The following is a 20,261-nucleotide window of genomic DNA, read 5'->3' as shown; positions in this document are numbered from 1 at the left end:
TTTGAAGATGCAGTCAAAGAAGAAAACTGGGTTGTGGCAATCGAGGAAGAAATAGAAGTAATATAAAATAATGACACATGGGAGTTAGTGGACTTGTCACAAGGAAAACAAGTTATTGGAGTGAAGTGAGTCTATAAGACCAAGAGCAATGTCGACGGCAAGATTGAAAGCCATAAAGCGAGGCAGGTTGTCAAAGGATACAAATAGTAGCATGGAAGATATTATGTGGAGACTTTCGCGCCCGTCACGAGGATGGAGACAGTGCGTACAGTTGTGGAGATTCTCACGCAACATAAATGGAAAGTTTATCAAATGGACGTAAAATCAGTGTTCTTGAATGGAGTGTTGAAAGAGGAAGTGTATGTTGCGCAACCCCCTGGTTATGAGGTAGAAGGCCAAGAAGACAAAGTGTATTGGTTGAGGAAAGCTCTTTATGGGTTGAAGCAAACACCGCATGCATGGTACAGGAGGATAGATGGATACTTGTTGGACAATGGTTTCGACAAATGTGACAGTGAGCCTACTCTCTACATCAAAGAGAATGATGGTAAGATTCTCGTTGTTGTCTTATATGTAGATGATTTAATTTTTATAGGCAGTGGTGATTTCCTCATCGTTGATTTCAAACAAGTCATGAAGAATGAATTTGAAATGAATAACTTGGGATTGTTAAGGTTTTTTTGGTGCATAGAAGTAAAGCAAATAGAAAATGGCATTTCTATTTCTCAAGAAAAGTATGTAGCAGACATTTTGGAGAGGTTTAAAATGCAGAATAGCAAGCCTGCACCAACTCTAATTGTCATGAGGTTGAATTTGAGCAAAGAAGATTGCAGCAGCAATGTCAATCTAACATTATACAAAAGCATGATAGGCAGCTTAATGTATTTGACCGCCACTAAGCCAGATATAATGTATGTAGTGAGTTTGGTGTCGAGGTTCATGGAGAAACCCAAGGAGACACATTGACAAATAGCGAAAAGGATTGTAAGGTATGTCAATGGGACATAATACTATGGCGTTTTTTACACCGCAACAGATGATTTTGGGCTGATTGGTTACACTAATAGTGATTGGGCAAGAAGTGTCGATGACAGAAAGAGCACGTCAGGATATGTTTTCAATTTGGATTCCAGAGCCATTTTGTGGGCCTCCAAGAAGCAGCAAATAGTGTCATCATCAACATAAGCTCAATATGTCACCATAATAGCAACAATGTGTCAGGAAGTTGGGATGAGAAGGATGTTGAAGGATCTTCGCTACGACCAAGAGGGAACAATAACTATTTTCTGTGGCAACACCTCTACAATTGCATTGTCAAAGAATTCTGTGTTTCACAAGAAGACCAAGCATATTGATGCTAAATATCATTTTTATCACATAGTTGATTAACAATGATGAAATTGTGTTGCAACACTACAAGTCAAAGGAGCAATATGTTGGTATTTTCACAAAGCCATTAACACGTGAAAGTCTTGTTTATCTCAAAGATTGTTTGGGAATCGTCAATGCGGCACTTTTGATTAAGGGGGAGTGTTGGAAATATTAATTCCAACCACCTCCTTAAACACAATGACAAACCCCATGCTTGCCGAGTCAACCACTGCATGGTTGTGATTTTGTTTGCGGGCGAAAGGACTGAAGTCAGAGCAGAAGTACAATGCGGACCATTCCACAACACATCATAGAAGTTAAGGCATTTAATGAATTTTAGTAAATAAGTATGGGCAAGCATTCACTCCACAATTGTTATCCACACTCCATAACACCTACAAGTTCAAAAAACCATTTACTATGTAAATTCACCCATGTTGTGTATTAAATATTTGCTTTGTCATGTGTTAATGTCAAATTTGTATGTTGAGATAAATATGGATGTAAAAGTCATTTTGTATGTTGGGCAAGTGAGAGAGGAGAGGTAGTGAGGAGAAAATATCACCTGAGGAAAATCATGGAAGAAATGCTGGCCTTGCTACCACTCGATTCCCAACTGAGGATCTCGCAATGTTTGCAACAAGTGGAATAGTGTAGTGTCATCAGCTAGGTTCTTAACCAACAAATCTCAATAAGGAAGATGAATATGACTATCTCGATCTCAACAAAGTTGACGAGGGAGATGAATATGACTATCTTCTTTATGAAGAAGAGCGAGAGAACACTGAAGGCCATCTTAGAGAGCACTTTTCCCCTTCATGAGTCCTCTCCCGAAAAATGTATTCAAGTGTTTGAGGGTACGATGAAATCAACGTCACCTACAAAGTGTACTTCCCCTTGAGCTCACTTTGTACAATTTCTGGTCCTTAATCTATTGTCAATGAGCCTTCTCAACTGTTATCCATGAAAATAGAAAAATATTTATTCTAAAGTGAGTGGAAGAAAAATATTTATTCTAAAGTGAGTGGAATTCATTTTTTTCGGAATCCATAAATTTTAGAGTGAGATTGATTTAAAATGTATTTATGAATGCATAAATAAATTCAACATTGTGAATATGGAGCACTTAAATTGTGTAGATTACTAAGCTCAAACTTTGCACTTGAATTGTGTAGATTACTAAGCTCAAACTTTGCACTTGAATTGTGTAGATTACTAAGCTCAAACTTACCATTTTAAGATATTTGTGCCTAATTTCGAGGAAATTCATTGCTAAGAAAGACCAAAAAGTGTCCCATAGTTATAATATGCTAAGAATAAATACCCATTATTTTTTTTTACATGTCATGAAATATTTATTCTAAGGTAGAAAATAAAAATTCCATTACTTCATTTTTGAAAAATGAAAATTCCTTAATTTGTTTCTACCTACAATGAAAAGATATATAAAAGGAATGTGAAAAAATCTTTTTTAGGTCTAATTCAACAAATAAATTTTATTGTGAGATTGTAAATTTTATTTATTTAAAATGTTTTTTTTGAATGCATAAATGTATTTAATATTGTGAAGTCACCATCGGTATTTAGAGATATTTGAAATCTTTCAAATCCCTCCTAGTGGCTATTACAAAAAAATGTTGTGAAAAAACTTTTAAATCATTTGAATTGCATAGATTATATAGCTCAAACTTATTCTTCCAAAAAAATTACTTAAATTTTGAATAGAAAATATGTTTAAAACAATAAAAATAAAAAGTCAAATAATTATAGTATACTTAAAATAAAAATGTATTAATTCATTTTTATATAAAATAAAAAATACATATAAAGTAAAAACAAAATATCTAAATATCTGTAATTTAATTTTATGACAAAAATATCTAAAATTGATGAACCTCAGTTAAAAAAATTAAAAAAATAATTTCATTATCTCAAGAATTTGTTTTTACCTTTAGTCCTTCTTTTTATATATATATAAATAAAGTAAAAGCTCATTAATTCACGATTATATAAAGGATAGATGATTCATACGTAAAAGACAAGTGTGCCTTAAAGATATTGTAATGTCCCTAAATAACTCGGTGAAAACTTGACAGTAAGTAGTAATTCTTTTAAAAAGATTACGAATTAGTTTAAAAACTAATTCCTGGTATTCATGAAACTAATTATGGAGAATATTTTGGGAATGGTGCATGGAACCCATTTTTCCTCTCCACGGGTAATAACTGATTCTTGGATTCGGTACTGATGTTTGGTATTGAGAACTGATTCTTGGATTGGCGGTGAAAAAAAAGGATCAATGTCGATTACCGTAGGGGAGAGCGTCTCTGAGGGAAGTTATGGATGTTGTTGCTGAACATAATTTGGTTTTCCCTCACTCGCCCTAGGGGGAGGGGATTACCATCGGAGGACTGCTCAGCACCAGGGTACATGGCAGCTCTCTGTTCAATAACGGAAGTGCAGTTCACGAGTATGTGGTTGGCATGAGATTGGTGGTACCTTCGCCTCCGGGTTATGCGAGTGCTGTGAGCTTCGATGAATCCCATCTAGACCTGAATGCTGCTAAGGTTTCTCTCGGCCTTCTTGGAGTCATTACGCAGAGAGTTGTTAGTTATGTCGTTGGAAAACTACAGCATCTCTCGTAAAAGACATGCGAACGTTTTACACTTTGGGCTTTCATCTTCTTGCTGGCTACAACAGCAACATGATCAGTAGGGGCGCTCATCGAAAGTTCGCCATAGCAATGAATTCTGAGCGACGACAATGCCTCCGCAGTAAAAAGGGCCGTGGTTAGTTACCGCTGCCCGGTGATTACGTGATCTTTCTCCATGATAGGCTGACCAGCGTTTTGAATGGGGCCGATTGGGGTTCCATCCGTTTATCCGTCAAGGAAAACAATGACGAGACAGTCCTTCCAGATATCAATCTTTCCTGAACACATGAATGTGGACGCAAATGTAAAGTTGGGTTGGGAACGCTATTCCAGAATGGGCGTGAACTCTCAAAGCCACTGTGGATCCGGTGATCCTTTGCGCGGTGGAATACAGTCAACAGAACCCGCTTGATGTTCACATGTTGCTGCTACTCAAACCCTTAATGGGATATTTTCTTGGCTTTCCCAAATTGATTTCAGCGTCTTTGGCGGATTAGGCTTCCAAAACAATCGGTGATGGAAGCAAAGTGGTTGCGACCAACAAGATAAGACCTCAGCATGCGCTATGGCGATGAGGATGTCGAAGGATAGAAAGATAAGTTGACCTCGTGTAATATTCTTTGTTTATGTGCAGCAAGAGAATGTTTAAATTACATGTTTTCTTAGTAGAAAATTTGTTGATGCATGCAGATAGAAATGATTATTTGATGTATTTTCTTGGTGAGGAAAACATATGATAATGCATGCGGTGAAGGATTATCATTATGGTTGTTATTCACGAAGATGTATCTTGGAAAACAGGAACCTGGTCTTGATTCTTTCCTGGGTTTACATGAGCTAACGAGTTAGAACTCTTAAAGAGAGTTATGCATTAGTAAACATAGTGGAGGTCAAACAGTATTATTTGGATATATATATATGCTAGTTAGCTAGTATGTTATGCGTGCTCATGCATATGATGTTATAAGATCTCTGTAGAGGTTGATTAATGTTTGAATAATTTTGTAACTAATCTTGTTGCCAAGATTGTTGATGACTGTATTGACAGGTAATGATGGCAGACGGTGCCAAAGGAAAGTGATATTTAACATTATGGCATGAAAAGGATTATTCGTCCATGCAGATGAGTTCAAGCTGCAGTATTTTCCATTGCTAGAACAATTATGCCACAAGGAATGTTGCATGTGGCGGTATGTAAATAAATGATTACATGTAAATTGTATTAGCTTTTAGCTAGTTATGTGACAGCTTAATGATAATTCATTGTAAAGATTTTGAGACAATGGTTAAGGGATGGAATCCCTTATAAACCATTGAGTGAGGGGTGAAAACCCTCACGAGCGTTTAATAATAAGATTAAACGTTTGCTGGTTTTCACCCTACGGGGTTTCCAGGGTATATTTGTGTTCAGTGGTGTGATTGATGTGATTGATGTGATTGCTTTATGTGTCCGTTGATATTGATGGATCCTTTATGATGATGGCTCTTTATTTGATGTGACAACCATAAATGTCTTAGTACATGATTATCTAAAATGGTTAAGGATATCAAAAAATGGATGCATGGATTCATAAGACAGTATGTGTTATTACAGTGATGGTTAAAGCTTACGCAATGGTTATGAAACTTACTGTCTTTGATGGCAATTTACTTGATGTACTAATGAATAGTATATTTAATGGATAGTGATGGTTTGTGGAGTTGTGAATTGATTAATTACTTGTGGTAATTGTATAAAAAAAATTCTAACTCCCTACTTTGACATGCGAGGTTACCGGGGCATGTGACAAGTGGTATCAGAGCTAAAGGTTGCAGTACTGGCGCCTTTGGGAATTGGTAAGCGGAAAGGATATTGAGGTACGCCATCAGTAGGCATTAACTCAGGTATGAGTTTAATCATTCGCATATTCATTTATGTCGTACACTACTTTTGGCATGGTAGGTGTGATTCATGTTTATAACTTCTTTGAGAAGTAAGTAATAAGTTGTTGCATAACTACGTTCATAACGTTGGATTCCTGATGAGGATAAAAGACAATGAAACTTTTGTCGCACTTACAAACAAAATTGAACACTCATTACACTTAAGAACAATATTGAACACTCATTGAGGAAGTGACAATCAACTACCAACTTTTGATTTGCACATATGGCAATAATAACAATGAATTTATTGAACTAGATTAAAATTACAATGAACGAAACTTAATGAGCCAATGCATGAATATAAAATTAGGGGGAACATCCTTGATTAGGATGAAAAATTGTTTAAAAAGGACATTAGAAGAACCCCTTAGATATTGAAAACATGCAATGAGTCAAGCAGCGAGACTTGATTGTCATAACTAACTTTTGATTCAGTCTTGTCATGAATGCATGAAGACGATTGGTAGTTGAGATTGGTTAGTGTTGTATGACTAACCCATAGAACTTAGATGCATTAATTGAATTGGACTAAGATTGCTACAATTCTTAAACAAGTGAAGTTGATTGATGTCACATGCATGGAATGTGTGTGTGAAGATTCTTACTCTCTCTGTGCTATAGTTCCAGTTGTTTATGAGAAGAGTTCTTAATTTTATTCACCATGAGAATGCATGATGAATAGTATATGCTTATATCCTAATAGTTTTAATGATGATTACCTTCTAATTAACTGAAATCCATTAGCATGGTATGCTCTTATGTTAATCATTACTTGTTGGGAGATAAAAACCATTGGAGCCTCGATTTAATGATGGTTGAATTTATCTCTACTATGGGAATGATGGATTTCTTATGCATGTTGCATTCAGTGTGAGTTAGTTGTAGAGGCATGTTCAGTAGGGTAACATTTCTAAGACACATTCATGGTATGATTACATGCGATAATTATTCATAAATAGACTACCTGTGTTAATACAGTTTTCAGTAAACTCTAACTACCTTCCCCAACTATAGATGCTTCCAAAGGAAATGGAAGCAAGGAGAAGGAAGAAGACCGTGCTGTAGGGACAGACGGAGATGGGAAAAGAATCGCTAAGTCTGGTGATGACCAGATGGAGCAAGTTTTGAGTATCAGAATCTTGCAGAAGACTCTAAGTCTGGGGACGACTAGATAAGCACTCGATGTGCATGTGAGTATTCCCTTGACCATGCTTAAGGAGTTGGAAATGATAACTATAGTGTATTGATGTTAATGATTTTCGTAATGTCTCCTTGAAGTCATTATTCTGAAATGGACACATGGTACTTGTTGCATCTAGTATCAAGTGGTAACTCTCATGCATGTGTGTCACTTAGGAGATTATGCTTCTAATTGCATAAGTAGAGCAATTGCTTCCGGTAAGGGTGGTTTAATTTGTTAGTTATGCATGTTGATCCAAGGATAAGATAAGTATCTTGCTCACTTTCTTGAAGAACATGTATGAATGTTTTATATGAGAAAGTATTTGAATGCATGCAGTAAAAGAATGGTTCTTTTATAGATTTTCTTGGTAAAGAAAATGCGTTAATGCATGCAGTTCAAGATTGATTATTTTGTATGTTTTCTTGGTAAAGAAAATAGGTAGTTCCTATTAGGAAGACTCCGCGTGAGTCTTGTGTGTGAAATGCTTGTCTCTTGTCTACAAAATCCTTGCTAAATATAGCCAAAGTATCTTCTTGAGAAAAGAGGATGAGGTACATAAATGTCCTGAGGACATAGCATGGAAGGTGGCCAAGTTTTCTTGAATTAAAATATGTACCTTTATTTGATAAAAGCTTCTTGGAAAATATATATATATATATATATATATATGCTAATTGCATTATGATTCTAGTTAGTTTCTAAGTTCTAGTGAAACGATTATGCATTACATGCATGATAAAGATAGCTAAAGATGTGCTTCTAGGCACATAGATATTCACATCTATCTTTCTTGAAGAAAGAGTGTATTATACATATACATAAATATAGTTTTACTCTAAAAGAGTGTGCATACTTCATGTATGAAGATAAATGATTTTATGAGAGTTCTTGAAAATGGAAATAGAGGTTCTTTCCTTTAAAGACACATTAGAATAGTGTTCATACAAGAACCAAAATCCTTACTTGTTTCATGAAAAGAAATTTGTGCATTGAAGTAAAGTAGTTGTGTTAGGAGAACACATGTTGCATATTGGTAGCCATTGTGACTTTGGAATTATGAGTCTGTGTGTGCTTAGAGCAAGTGGTCATGTTAGCTTCCTTGAAAAAAAAATAATCTCTTGGAGAGATTGTTTTGTTGGATGAGCTGTGTTGATTGCTTGATTTTGATGCATAAAGGATAAGTAATCCTTGTTTTTGTATCTTGATTTTTATACCTAAAGATAGATATCTTTAATAATTTCTTGAAAGGGAATCTTGAGAACCCTCACATCGGGGAATAGAAGAATGAGGTTAAAATGACTTCCTTTAAGAAAGAGGTATGTAGTTTTTTGTATGAGATGATGGTAGTATTCTAGTGAAAGGCTTATATGATAAGCATTGGTATGCGCAAAGATTAGTCATTATGACATAGAGTTATGATCTTTGTATGTTAGAGAGATTATGATTAATTACATTAACAATGCATGACCCAAGCTAGCCATAGTAAACGTGAGATAATACTCCATTAATGATGATTTGAATTGGAACAACAGACTATGGCAAAATTGGGAATGCTGAGAGTATTAACTCAACTGTTATTGACATTTATACATTAATGAGTATTTGCATATGCTCTTATACATGACAATATTGTATGCATGCACATTCTTGGGAATTGAATACGTGTTATCTGATGCATATTTATAACTACCGTTGCTGATGGGATTAAGTAGTGGTAGCTTAACGGCAACAAGAAAACTCATCACATAAATTGCTGCAATGTGAAATGCAATTATAAATGAGAAAGAATGATGTTATATGATATGCATGAATTATGTTATTTGGAAAATTTGCATGCATACGTGTATGATGGATATGTTCCCATCAATCTTGATGTTGTGGACCCATGTTGGGGGTTAAGTGTAAATGCATGGTATACCTGCATGTTTGTTGTGCTAATGATAATGTTCATATGGTTCATTGTGTAAATTACTGTGAGAAAGAGTAATAAAAGAGAAATTTAACATGCCAGACAGTTGCGGATAGTTGGGTTGATGACAGTTACCTGCCTGGAGGGGTTGATGGTACCTGTCTGCCCGGATTGTGAAAGGCTTGAATGCCTTGGGTTGATGACAGTTACCTGCCCGGAGGGGTTGATGGTACTTGTCTGCCCGGATTGTGAAAGGCTTGAATGCCTTGGGTTGATGACAGTTACCTGCCCGGAGGGGTTGATGGTACTTGTCTGCCCAGATTGTGAAAGGCTGGAATGCCTTGGGTTGATGGCAGCTACCTGCCCGGAGGGGTTGATGGTACTTGTCTGCCCAGATTTACTCTCCTTGGAATTCTTGAGCTGGTTGGCCAGTGGAATTCCATGTTAGACCTGGTAAGGTCTCTATCAAAGAAATTGTCTGGATGTGAGAATGACTCGATTTGGTTGTGGAAACCAGTTCCCATGGGTTGGGAATTCTTTAGTCCATTGTGGTCTCATGGCTAAAGGAATTAACTAATCAACTGTATGTTATGTTAAAAATGAATTTTACATATAGTTGTGTAAAATATGTTATGTACATTTAACAGAAAATGAGCTTAGTGCTCAATAAGGAGTAATTGGAAATTATAATTCCTTTATTGTATTATTAATCTTGTAAACGTCTTAGTAGGGGCTAAGACCATTTTCAAATAATGCAGTGATTGACTGTTTTGATGATTAGAGAGCTAGGTGCTCTTTTGGTACATCTAGAAGCACTTTGCGGATGTCTTTAGTGAGAATTCGTTCAGTGTGCACGTGCGAAGTGATTTATCAATTGATGATTAGCATTAGTGCTCTTTAAGTACTTGTAAAAGTACTGAGATTTAGAAATCATCTAACATTGCACAATTGATTGATAGTCAAACATATTTCATTTGACTCAAAATATATTGACTAATGCGATTGAATCTGTTAGTCATATATTCCAGGAATTACTTACCGTGGAGGAATGAAGAGTTTTCCAACCACTATTAAAATGCTTACATGAAAGTATTCATGGTTTTCAAAATAGATGGTAAGTTGACACAGAGAATTGTTATCATGAATGAATAAGGGCCAAGTGGTGGTGATTAGAAGTTGCATATTTTTGCAATTACGAATGCTTATGTTTATTGATGCTTATAACTAATGATATTTCTTATGACTATATCATTACTATTTTGTTGGTTGTCATTCCCTGGAATGACAACTTTGATTTTAAAGAGGAAGGATCACATTTTTTGTGGTTTAGATGGTATATCAATGAGTAAAATCTCAAGTTCTCAATGAAAGATGAACACCGAGGACGGTGTTCCTGTTAAGGGGGGGAGTATGTAATGTCCCTAAATAACTCGGTGAAAACTAGACAGTAAGTAGTAATTCTTTTAAAAAGATTACGAATTAGTTTAAAAACTAATTCCTGGTATTCATGAAACTAATTATGGAGAATATTTTGGGAATGGTGCATGGAACCCATTCGTCCTCTCCACGGGTAATAACTGATTCTTGGATTCGGTACTGATGTTTGGTATTGAGAATTGATTCTTGGATTGGCGGTGAAAAAAAAGGATCAATGTCGATTACCGTAGGGGAGAGCGTCTCTGAGGGAAGTTATGGATGCTGCTGCTGAACATAATTTGGTTTCCCTCACTCGCCCTAGGGGGAGGGGATTACCATCGGAGGATTGCTCAGCACCGGGGTACATGGCAGCTCTCTGTTCAATAACGGAAGTGCAGTTCACGAGTATGTGGTTGGCATGAGATTGGTGGTACCTTCGCCTCCGGGTTATGCGAGTGTTGTGAGCTTCGATGAATACCATCTAGACCTGAATGCTGCTAAGGTTTCTCTCGGCCTTCTTGGAGTCATTACGCAGAGAGTTGTTAGCTGTGCCATTGGAAAACTACAGCATCTCTCGTAAAAGACATGCGAACGTTTTACACTTTGGGCTTTCATCTTCTTGCTGGCTACAACAGCAACATGATGAGTAGGGGCGCTCATCAAAAGTTCGCCATAGCAATGAATTCTGAGCGACGACAGTGCCTCCTCAGTAAAAAGGGTCGTGGTTAGTTACCGCTGCCCGGTGATTACGTGATCTTTCTCCATGATAGGCTGACCAGCGTTTTGAATGGGGCCGATTGGGGTTCTATCCGTTTATCCGTCAAGGAAAACAATGACGAGACAGTCCTTCCAGATATCAATCTTTCCTGAACACATGAATGTGGACGCAAATGTAAAGTTGGGTTGGGAACGTTATTCCAGAATGGGCGTGAACTCTCAAAGCCACTGTGGATCCGGTGATCCTTTGCGCGGTGGAATACAGTCAACAGAACCCGCTTGATGTTCACATGTTGCTGCTACTCAAACCCTTAATGGGATATTTTCTTGGCTTTCCCAAATTGATTTCAGCGTCTTTGGCGGATTAGGCTTCCAAGACAATCGGTGATGGAAGCAAAGTGGTTGCGACCAACAAGATAAGACCTCAGCATGCGCTATGGCGATGAGGATGTCGAAGGATAGAAAGATAAGTTGACCTCGTGCAATATTCTTTGTTTATGTGCAGCAAGAGAATGTTTAAATTACATGTTTTCTTAGTAGAAAATTTGTTGATGCATGCAGATAGAAATGATTATTTGATGTATTTTCTTGGTGAGGAAAACATATGATAATGCATGCGGTGAAGGATTATCATTATGGCTGCTATTCACGAAGATGTATCTAGGAAAACAGGAACCTGGTCTTGATTCTTTCCTCGGTTTACATGAGCTAACGAGTTAGAACTCTTAAAGAGAGTTATGCATTAGTAAACATAGTGGAGGTCAAACAGTATTATTTGGATATATATATATGCTAGTTAGCTAGTATGTTATGCGTGCTCATGCATATGATGTTATAAGATCTCTTTAGAGGTTGATTAATGTTTGAATAATATTGTAACTAATCTTGTTGCCAAGATTGTTGATGACTGCATTGACAGGTAACGATGGCAGACGGTGCCAAAGGAAAGTGATGTTTAACATTATGGCATGAAAGGATTATTCGTCCATGCAGATGAGTTCAAGCTGCAGTATTGTCCATTGCTAGAACAATTATGCCACAAGGAATGTTGCATGTGGCGGTATGTAAATAAATGATTACATGTAAATTGTATTAGCTTTTAGCTAGTTATGTGACAGCTTAATGATAATTCATTGTAAAGATTTTGAGACAATGGTTAAGGGATGGAATCCCTTATAAACCATTGAGTGAGGGGTGAAAACCCTCACGAGCGTTTAATAATAAGATTAAACGTTTGCTGGTTTTCACCCTACGGGGTTTCCAGGGTATATCTGTGTTCAGTGGTGTGATTGATGTGATTGCTTTATGTGTCCGTTGATATTGATGGATCCTTTATGATGATGGCTCTTTATTTGATGTGACAACCATAAATGTCTTAGTACATGATTATCTAAAATGGTTAAGGATATCAAGAAATGGATGCATGGATTCATAAGACAGTATGTGTTATTACAGTGATGGTTAAAGCTTACGCAATGGTTATGAAACTTACTGTCTTTGATGGCAATTTACTTGATGTACTAATGAATAGTATATTTAATGGTTAGTGATTGTTTGTGGAGTTGTGAATTGATTAATTACTTGTGGTAATTGTATAAAAAAAATTCTAACTCCCTACTTTGACATGCGAGGTTACCGGGGCATGTGACAGATATGGTTAACGGAAACATTTAGACATATAGGATGTAGAATGAGCTTTCCCATTAAATTTTTAATAAAATAATCAGAGACAGATTTTTAAAATTTTAATAAAATGTAAACTTATTTGGACATGAAGCTCAAGCGATGACCCTCCATTAGAGTGTTTGGGGCTCATTGATCTGTTTTCCCCTTCCATCTCCTATAAAATAGCACATTAATAAAGTAAATGCTCATTAGTTGACGGTTGCACAAAGGGTATAGAATTCATAAAGAAAGGGTAGATGTGCCCTAAAATTAAGATAAAACATATAGTCACTGGGTTGTTATACCATTCTTACCATTCTTCACCTTATTTTTTTATATAAAATACAAAGAGACAAGCTTTAAAAATTATAAAATGTAAAATAAAACAATATCACAATGTAAACTTATATACCTTGGACGTGAAGCTCAAGTAATGACCATGGTAAGCGTTGAAGTGGTGGCATCATGGGGAGTCATTGGTGGTGCTTCATGGCTCGTGAGAGAGGAGATCTTTATTATTGAAGTTTTGAAAGTGGCCATGCATTCTTTGATGGAGATATTAATCCCAACCACCGCTTTAAATATATTTTGGAGGCAAAAGGACTGAAGTGATAGAAAAAGTACGGTAGGGATTATTTCATAACACAACACAGAAGTTAAGGCATTTAATGAAGTTTAGTAAATAGGTATTAGCAAGCATTCACTCTGCCACTGTTGCCCACATTCATTTAATGAAGTTTAGTAAATAAGTATTAGCAAGCATTCACTCTGCCACTGTTGCCCACATTCCACAATACCTGCAAGTTTAGAAGACCATTTATTATGTAAATTTGTCAATGTGTGTATTAATTATTTTCTCTTTCATGTATTAATGTCAAATTTGTACGTTGAGATAAATATGGATGTAAAATTCATTGTGTATGTTGTGCAAGTAAGAGAGCGAGAGAGTCTGTGAGGTAGTGAGGAGAAAATCTTAGGAGGAAATATTGGTATGCGCAAATTCAGAAAACCATTTATTATGTAAATTCATCAATGTTACGTATTAATTATTTGTTCTTTCATGTATTAATGTCAAATTTGTATGTTGAGATAAATATGGATGTAAAAGTCATTTTGTATGTTGGGTAAGGAAATATTGGTATGCGCAAATTCAGAAAACCATTTATTATGTAAATTCATCAATGTTACGTATTAATTATTTGTTCTTTCATGTATTAATGTCAAATTTGTATGTTGAGATAAATATGGATGTAAAAGTCATTTTGTATGTTGGGTAAGTGAGAGTGAAGAGAAAATCGTGGAGGAAATATTGGTGGGCTCATCACAGCAAATTTATTGTGAATGTGTTTTCTTATGTTTTGACATATAATATAAAGTGTGGCTTGTTCCGTTATGGTATTAATTTAACTTTTCACCAGTAAATTTACCACCTCTTTTGTTTTACTCATTGTTGTGAGTAAAATTTCTAGCAAAGAAAACAAGTGTTTTTACTAGCAATTAAAATTTGTTTTGAGGGAAAAACTTTTGAAACGTAGAGAGTGTTTTCTTTCACTCAGAAATGGCAACATCAAGCACAAGCTTGACTAATCCTCAAATACCTCAATTTAATGGCAAAAATTATGATTATTCGGCTATTACAATGAAGGCCTTGTTTTCGTCTCAAGACATTTGGGATTTGGTGGAGAATGGTTTTCAAGAACCAACATATGCAGGAGCATACAATGCCTTGTCTCAAGCAGAAAAAGATTTATTGAGGGACAACAGGAAGAAGGATGAAAAATCCTTCTACATTTTTCAAGCAGTTCATGAAAATATTTTCCCAAGGGTTGCAATAGCAACGAAGTCCAAACAAGCATGCGACACCCTCTAGACAGTCTACCAAGGCATGGCAAAAGTCAAGACAACAAAACTGCAAATGTTGAAAAGATATTTTGAAACATTTTGTATGAAAGACTCTAAGAATGTGGACTCATTTTTAACACGTAATTGGGTTGGTTACTCAAATTAGGTCTCATGGTCAGACACTTGAAGAAAGGAGCATAGTTGAAAAAATTTTGTGAAGTTGAAGAAAGGAGCATAGTTGAGAAAGTTTTGAGAAGTTTTCTAGCAAGGTTTGATGCCATTGTTGTGGCAATAGAAGAGACAAAGGATCTCTCGCAGTTCTCAGTGGATGAGCTTCATGCATCACTGCAACAAGCTTTTCATTGGAGCATGCCTCAAGGCACAAGTTTCCTTTGGTTAAGGTCGAGGCAGAGCAATATCATATGCTAGAGGAAGAGGAAGAAGTCCATGCAGAGGTGGAAGAAGCAGTCCTTCAAGCACAAGTGGAAGTGGCAGTAATCAAAATCCAAGTCAAGGCCCAAGCCAAAATCAAGCACAAGGTCAGAGGTATGATAAATCTCAAGTTCAATGTCAATACTGCAAGAAGTATAGTCATTATGAAAATGAATGTAGAAATAAGAAATATGACATTAGTAACAAACCAAGTGTAAATTTCTCAAAAGAAAATTAAAACCATGATAGCATGTTTTTAGCTTGTAATTTAGCACAAGAAAAACAAAGTGATATATGTCATCTAGATTCAGGTTGTAGCAACCACATGTCAGGGAACATAGAAATGTTTTCCAATCTAAATGAAAGTGTGAAATCTGAAGTGACATTAGGGACTAATAGCAAACTCTCTACCATGGGAAAAGGAAGAGTTAATATCCTAACACAGAAGGGGGAGAAGAAGTACATCTGATATGTCTACTTTGTCCCCATCTTAAGCATAATCTCATAAGCATTGGATAACTCATGCAAAAGGGCTACAATGTCTTTTTCAAAAATGATGTGTGCAAAATTTTGGATATGCCTCCAAGCAAACAGCTGATTGCAAAGGTTCAGATGACAAACAATAGAATGTTTTCCCTAAAGATAAGAACATATTTGAAAGAAGAAGGTGCACAAGAACAACTATCAATGAACTCACAAGAGGATGGAAGAAAAGGTGCATCTGTCACACAACTGAACTATCAAGTAGAGGTCAAAGATGAAAATTGGTTATGCCATTTGAGATTTGGACATATCAACTTTGGAGGTTTGGACATTTCAAGAGGTTTGAATTTACTGCATAGGAAAGGCATGGTGAAGCTGTCAGGCCAGGGTAACTCCACATTGAACAAGAGAGAAAACTGAGTGATTTATTCATTAGGTAACTCATGTTTATATACAAAAATAAAAACGGATCAGTTCATCTTCTAGATGACTGTCCAGTTCACCCATCCGTTTCGGATTAGGTGTCAACATTCCCCCCCTTAATCTGAAGGGATGTTGGTGAGTCCAAGCATCGTTCTGAATCTTTCAAGATTTTCTCTTCCAAGCGCTTTGGTGAAGATGTCTGCAATTTGCTCGTTTGTGGAACAATGACGGAGATGGATTGTTTTGGCCTCAACATGATGTCGGATAAGATGATATTTAGTATTGATGTGCTTAGTACGATCATGGAACTTTGGATTCTTGGCCAACTTTATTGCAGATGTGTTATCAATCATGAGTGGAGTTGATTGTATTTTTTTTACCTGCAAATCTTCAAGAATTTTCCTGAGCCACACAATTTCTTTCGTTGCTTCCGCTGCTGCCACATATTCTGCTTCTGTTGTGGAATCTGCTGGTACTGATTGTTTGCGTGATCTCCAGGAGACAGCTCCTGATCCAAGACTCATAGCATATCCTGAAGTATATACCCCAATTTCTTTGTCTCCATCGAAGTCTGAATCAGAGTATCCAATCAAGTTGAAGTCGTCCACCTGTGTATACTTGATTCCAAGGTCTTGAGTTCCCTTCAAGTACCTTAGAACTCTTTTTGCAGCAGACCAATGTCCCTCACAAGGCTTTTGCATAAACCTGGAGAGGATTCCAACTGCAAATGAAATGTCTGGTCTGGTAGTAGTGAGGTAGATGAGACTTCCTACAAGATGTCTATACTTTGTTGCATCCTCAAATTCCTTTCCTTCAATAGATGTGAGCTTCAAGTTTTGTTCCATTGGAGTAGAAAGGGGATTGCACTCTGTCATGCCAAATCTGTTTAACAAATCTCCAATGTATTTATTTTGAGAAAGAAATATGGACTTTGGATGTTGGGTTACTTCAATGCCAAGATAGTAATGAACATAGCCCAAATCAGTCATTTCAAAAAAATTTCCTAATTCTTTCTTTATGGATCCAATATAGCTTTCATTGTTCCCTGTCATTAAAAGATCATTTACATATACCACAAGATATACAACTGTTTTGCCAACTTTCTTGACAAATAAAGTTGCATCATCAAGATCAAAATGTTTGAAGTTGAGTTTCAGAAGATGCTCAGTTAGTTTTTCATACCAGGCTCGTGGTGCTTGTTTGAGGCCATACAAGGACTTCACAAGTTTGCATACTTTGTGTTCATGTCTTTTCACAGCAAATCCTTCAGGCTGGGACATAAAAACATTCTCTTTTAGATCTCCATTCAAGAATGCAGTTTTTACATCCATTTGATGGACTTTCCAACCGTTCTGAGCAGCTAGTGCAAAGAGTGTCCGGATGGTGGCCCATTTTGCTGTGGGAGCAAAATTTTCCTCATAATCGACCCCTTCCTTCTGTGCAAGACCTTTTGCCACAAGCCTAGCTTTGTGCTTGTCAAGTGAGCCATCAGTTTTATACTTGTTCTTGTAGACCCACTTACAGCCAATTGGTTTGGTTCCAAATGGAGGATCAACCAGCTTCCAAGTGCCATTCTTTATGAGGGCATCATACTCCTTCTGCATCGCTTCTTTCCATTCATCATGAGAAGCAGCTTCTTTGAAGGAAGTTGGTTCAAAATCTGTAGACAAGTTCAATTCACAATCATAACATCCATATCAACAGGTGAATTAGAGTTATCTACATCACCTCCATCTTGTCGGTTTGTATTTCTGGTTCCTGTTTTTCCAATTTCATCAGGATGAACACTTTCAAGTGTCTTTGTCAGCCACTTTGGGGGACCTTTCTGAGATGGTCCAGGCTGTTCTGTTGATTGAGTTGGGACTGAATCAAGATTAAGTCTCCCAATTCTATCAATTACATCACTTAAAGCATCATCCGTTGTTGGAGTGTCATGCAGGGGAGATTGTTCTTCAGAAGAAGATTCCACATGTTGATCTAGTATAGGAATCCCCCCTTCAAGATGTGGAATCTGATTATCAAACTCTTAGAATGATTTCGGTTTTGTGAATCTATCCAAGCGATCAAGTTGTCGCTCAACAACACTGTCAGATTTGGATGATTCAAGAAAAATGACATCTCTAGATAAAACAAACTTTTTATTTACTTCATCATAGAGGCGGTATGCTTTAGATGTGTTTGAATACCCCAGGAAGATACACTTACGACTTCTAGCACCAAGTTTGTTTCTATGTACCTTTGGTATTAAAGCATAACAGGTGGAACCAAAAATCCTGAGATGTTTTACCGAAGGAACATGTCCATACCACAATTCATAAGGAGTCTTGTTTCTTATAGCACTAGATGGACATCTATTCTTTATGTATGCAGCACATAGAACAGCGTCAGCCCAAAACATTGTCTTTACATTTTTGAAGAAAAGCATGGATCGTACCATATTCAAAATTGTTCTGTTCATTCTTTCAGCTACACCATTCTGTTGAGGATTATAAGGCACAGTTGTTTGATGTTTAATCCCATGTTGGCGAAGATAGTGTTCGAATTCATTTGATGTATATTCTTTTCCATTATCAGTGCGAATAGACCCAATATGAGATTGTGCATCATTTTCAATCCATTTATGAAAATTCTTGAATGTTTGAAAAGCATCAGATTTGTTCTTCAAAAAATAAACCCAACACATTCTGGTGTAATCATCAATAAATGTCATGATATATTTATTTCCATTTGCAGAAGGAACAGGCATTGGACCACATAAATCTGAATGAATAAGTTCAAGCTTCCTATGTGCTCTTGAATGTGAATCATGAAAAGACTGTTTGCTATGCTTTCCTAGAATGCAAGCATCACATTGTTTATGTTTTCTAGGAATTGTAGGCAAACCAACAACACCATTTTTCTTCAACAAGTGGAGACTATCATAGTTTAAATGTCCAAATCTAGCATGCCATAATAAACTTGATAGAAGTGCACCTTCTTCATGATGAGAAATATATGAGAAATGTTGTGCATGAGCAGAGGTTCCTTGCAGTTTAACAAGTCTTTCTTCTTCTATACCCCTCATGACAAGTGAGTGGTCAGATGCCTTTCTTACCTCAAGCTTGCCATCAAACATGTGAATGGAGTGACCTTGCTGGAGGATGTGGACCAGGGACAGGAAGTTTCTCTTGAGCTGTGGGAGATATAGAACATGATCCAGAAGAAAGTCTGGAAGACCAGGCAGTTTAAGCCTGATTGTGCCAAGCCCTGATGGCTTGATTTTTGACTGATCTGCAAAGTATACTGCTCCATCAACATTGTCAGTGAAATCTTCAAAGAAATCTTTCCTATGAGTCATATGACAGGTTGCTCCTGAATCAAGCAACCAGTCATCTTTCGAAGAAGCAAGTGAAGCATTAAAAAAATCTTCATTTACTCCAATGTTACATTGTGCCTCAATATAGTGAGCGGATTCTTACCTTTGTCTGTGTCATCAGTTTTACCTTTCTGCTGATTTCTTCTCTGCTCAACTTTGTCCCATGGTAGCTTGAATGTAGAAGCATCATGCGTTTGCAGCGAATGCAATGCAGATCTGCCTTTTCTGATTGAGGATGTCTGCCCCCCCTGCCTCTGAAGTATCTTCCTCCTCCTCTTCGTCCACCTCTTCCTCTTGTAGAATCTTGAGCAGGATGCTTTTCTTTATGAGCAAGGCAAACAGTCTCTTCAGAAAATTCAGGGACTGTTTTCTTTCCAAAGGCTTTCTCTCTTTCAGCAAACTTTTTCACAAGAGTGTCAAAGGTTATATCTTTAAGATTTCCATTTGCTTGTAAAGACTCAAGATAATTAGAGTAGGTAGGATAGAGTGCTTTGAGAAAGGAAATAAGAGAGATATCCAGCTCAACCTTAGTGGATTTAATATCATGCATTATAGACTTTATTTCAGATGCAAGAGCAAGAGGATCATTATTTTTCAGTTCAAGAGTGAAGAGTTTAATCATGAGTTGAACAACTTCAAGTGCAGAATGTGTATCATAGAGTTCTTTCAGCTTTTGTAAAGCTTCAAAGGCAGTGGAATATGATGAAATATGACGACTTACTTCCTCATTTACAGATGCTATGATCAATGCATAGGCTTTGTTGTTCTTGTTTTCCCAAATAACAAGTTCTTTATCTGATGTAGGCTGCACAGGGTCTTTGTCTTCTTCTCTGACACACACTCCTTTCCACAGCTCATTGTAGATGAGGGTGTGTTTTACCATCCG

The sequence above is a fragment of the Pinus tabuliformis genome, chromosome 5_1, assembly GCF_031772625.1.
Source record: "Pinus tabuliformis cultivar Carrire ecotype Pingquan chromosome 5_1, CPIR1, whole genome shotgun sequence".
In the NCBI taxonomy this organism is placed as follows: domain Eukaryota; kingdom Viridiplantae; phylum Streptophyta; class Pinopsida; order Pinales; family Pinaceae; genus Pinus; species Pinus tabuliformis.
Note: the sequence above shows the minus strand (reverse complement) of the source record.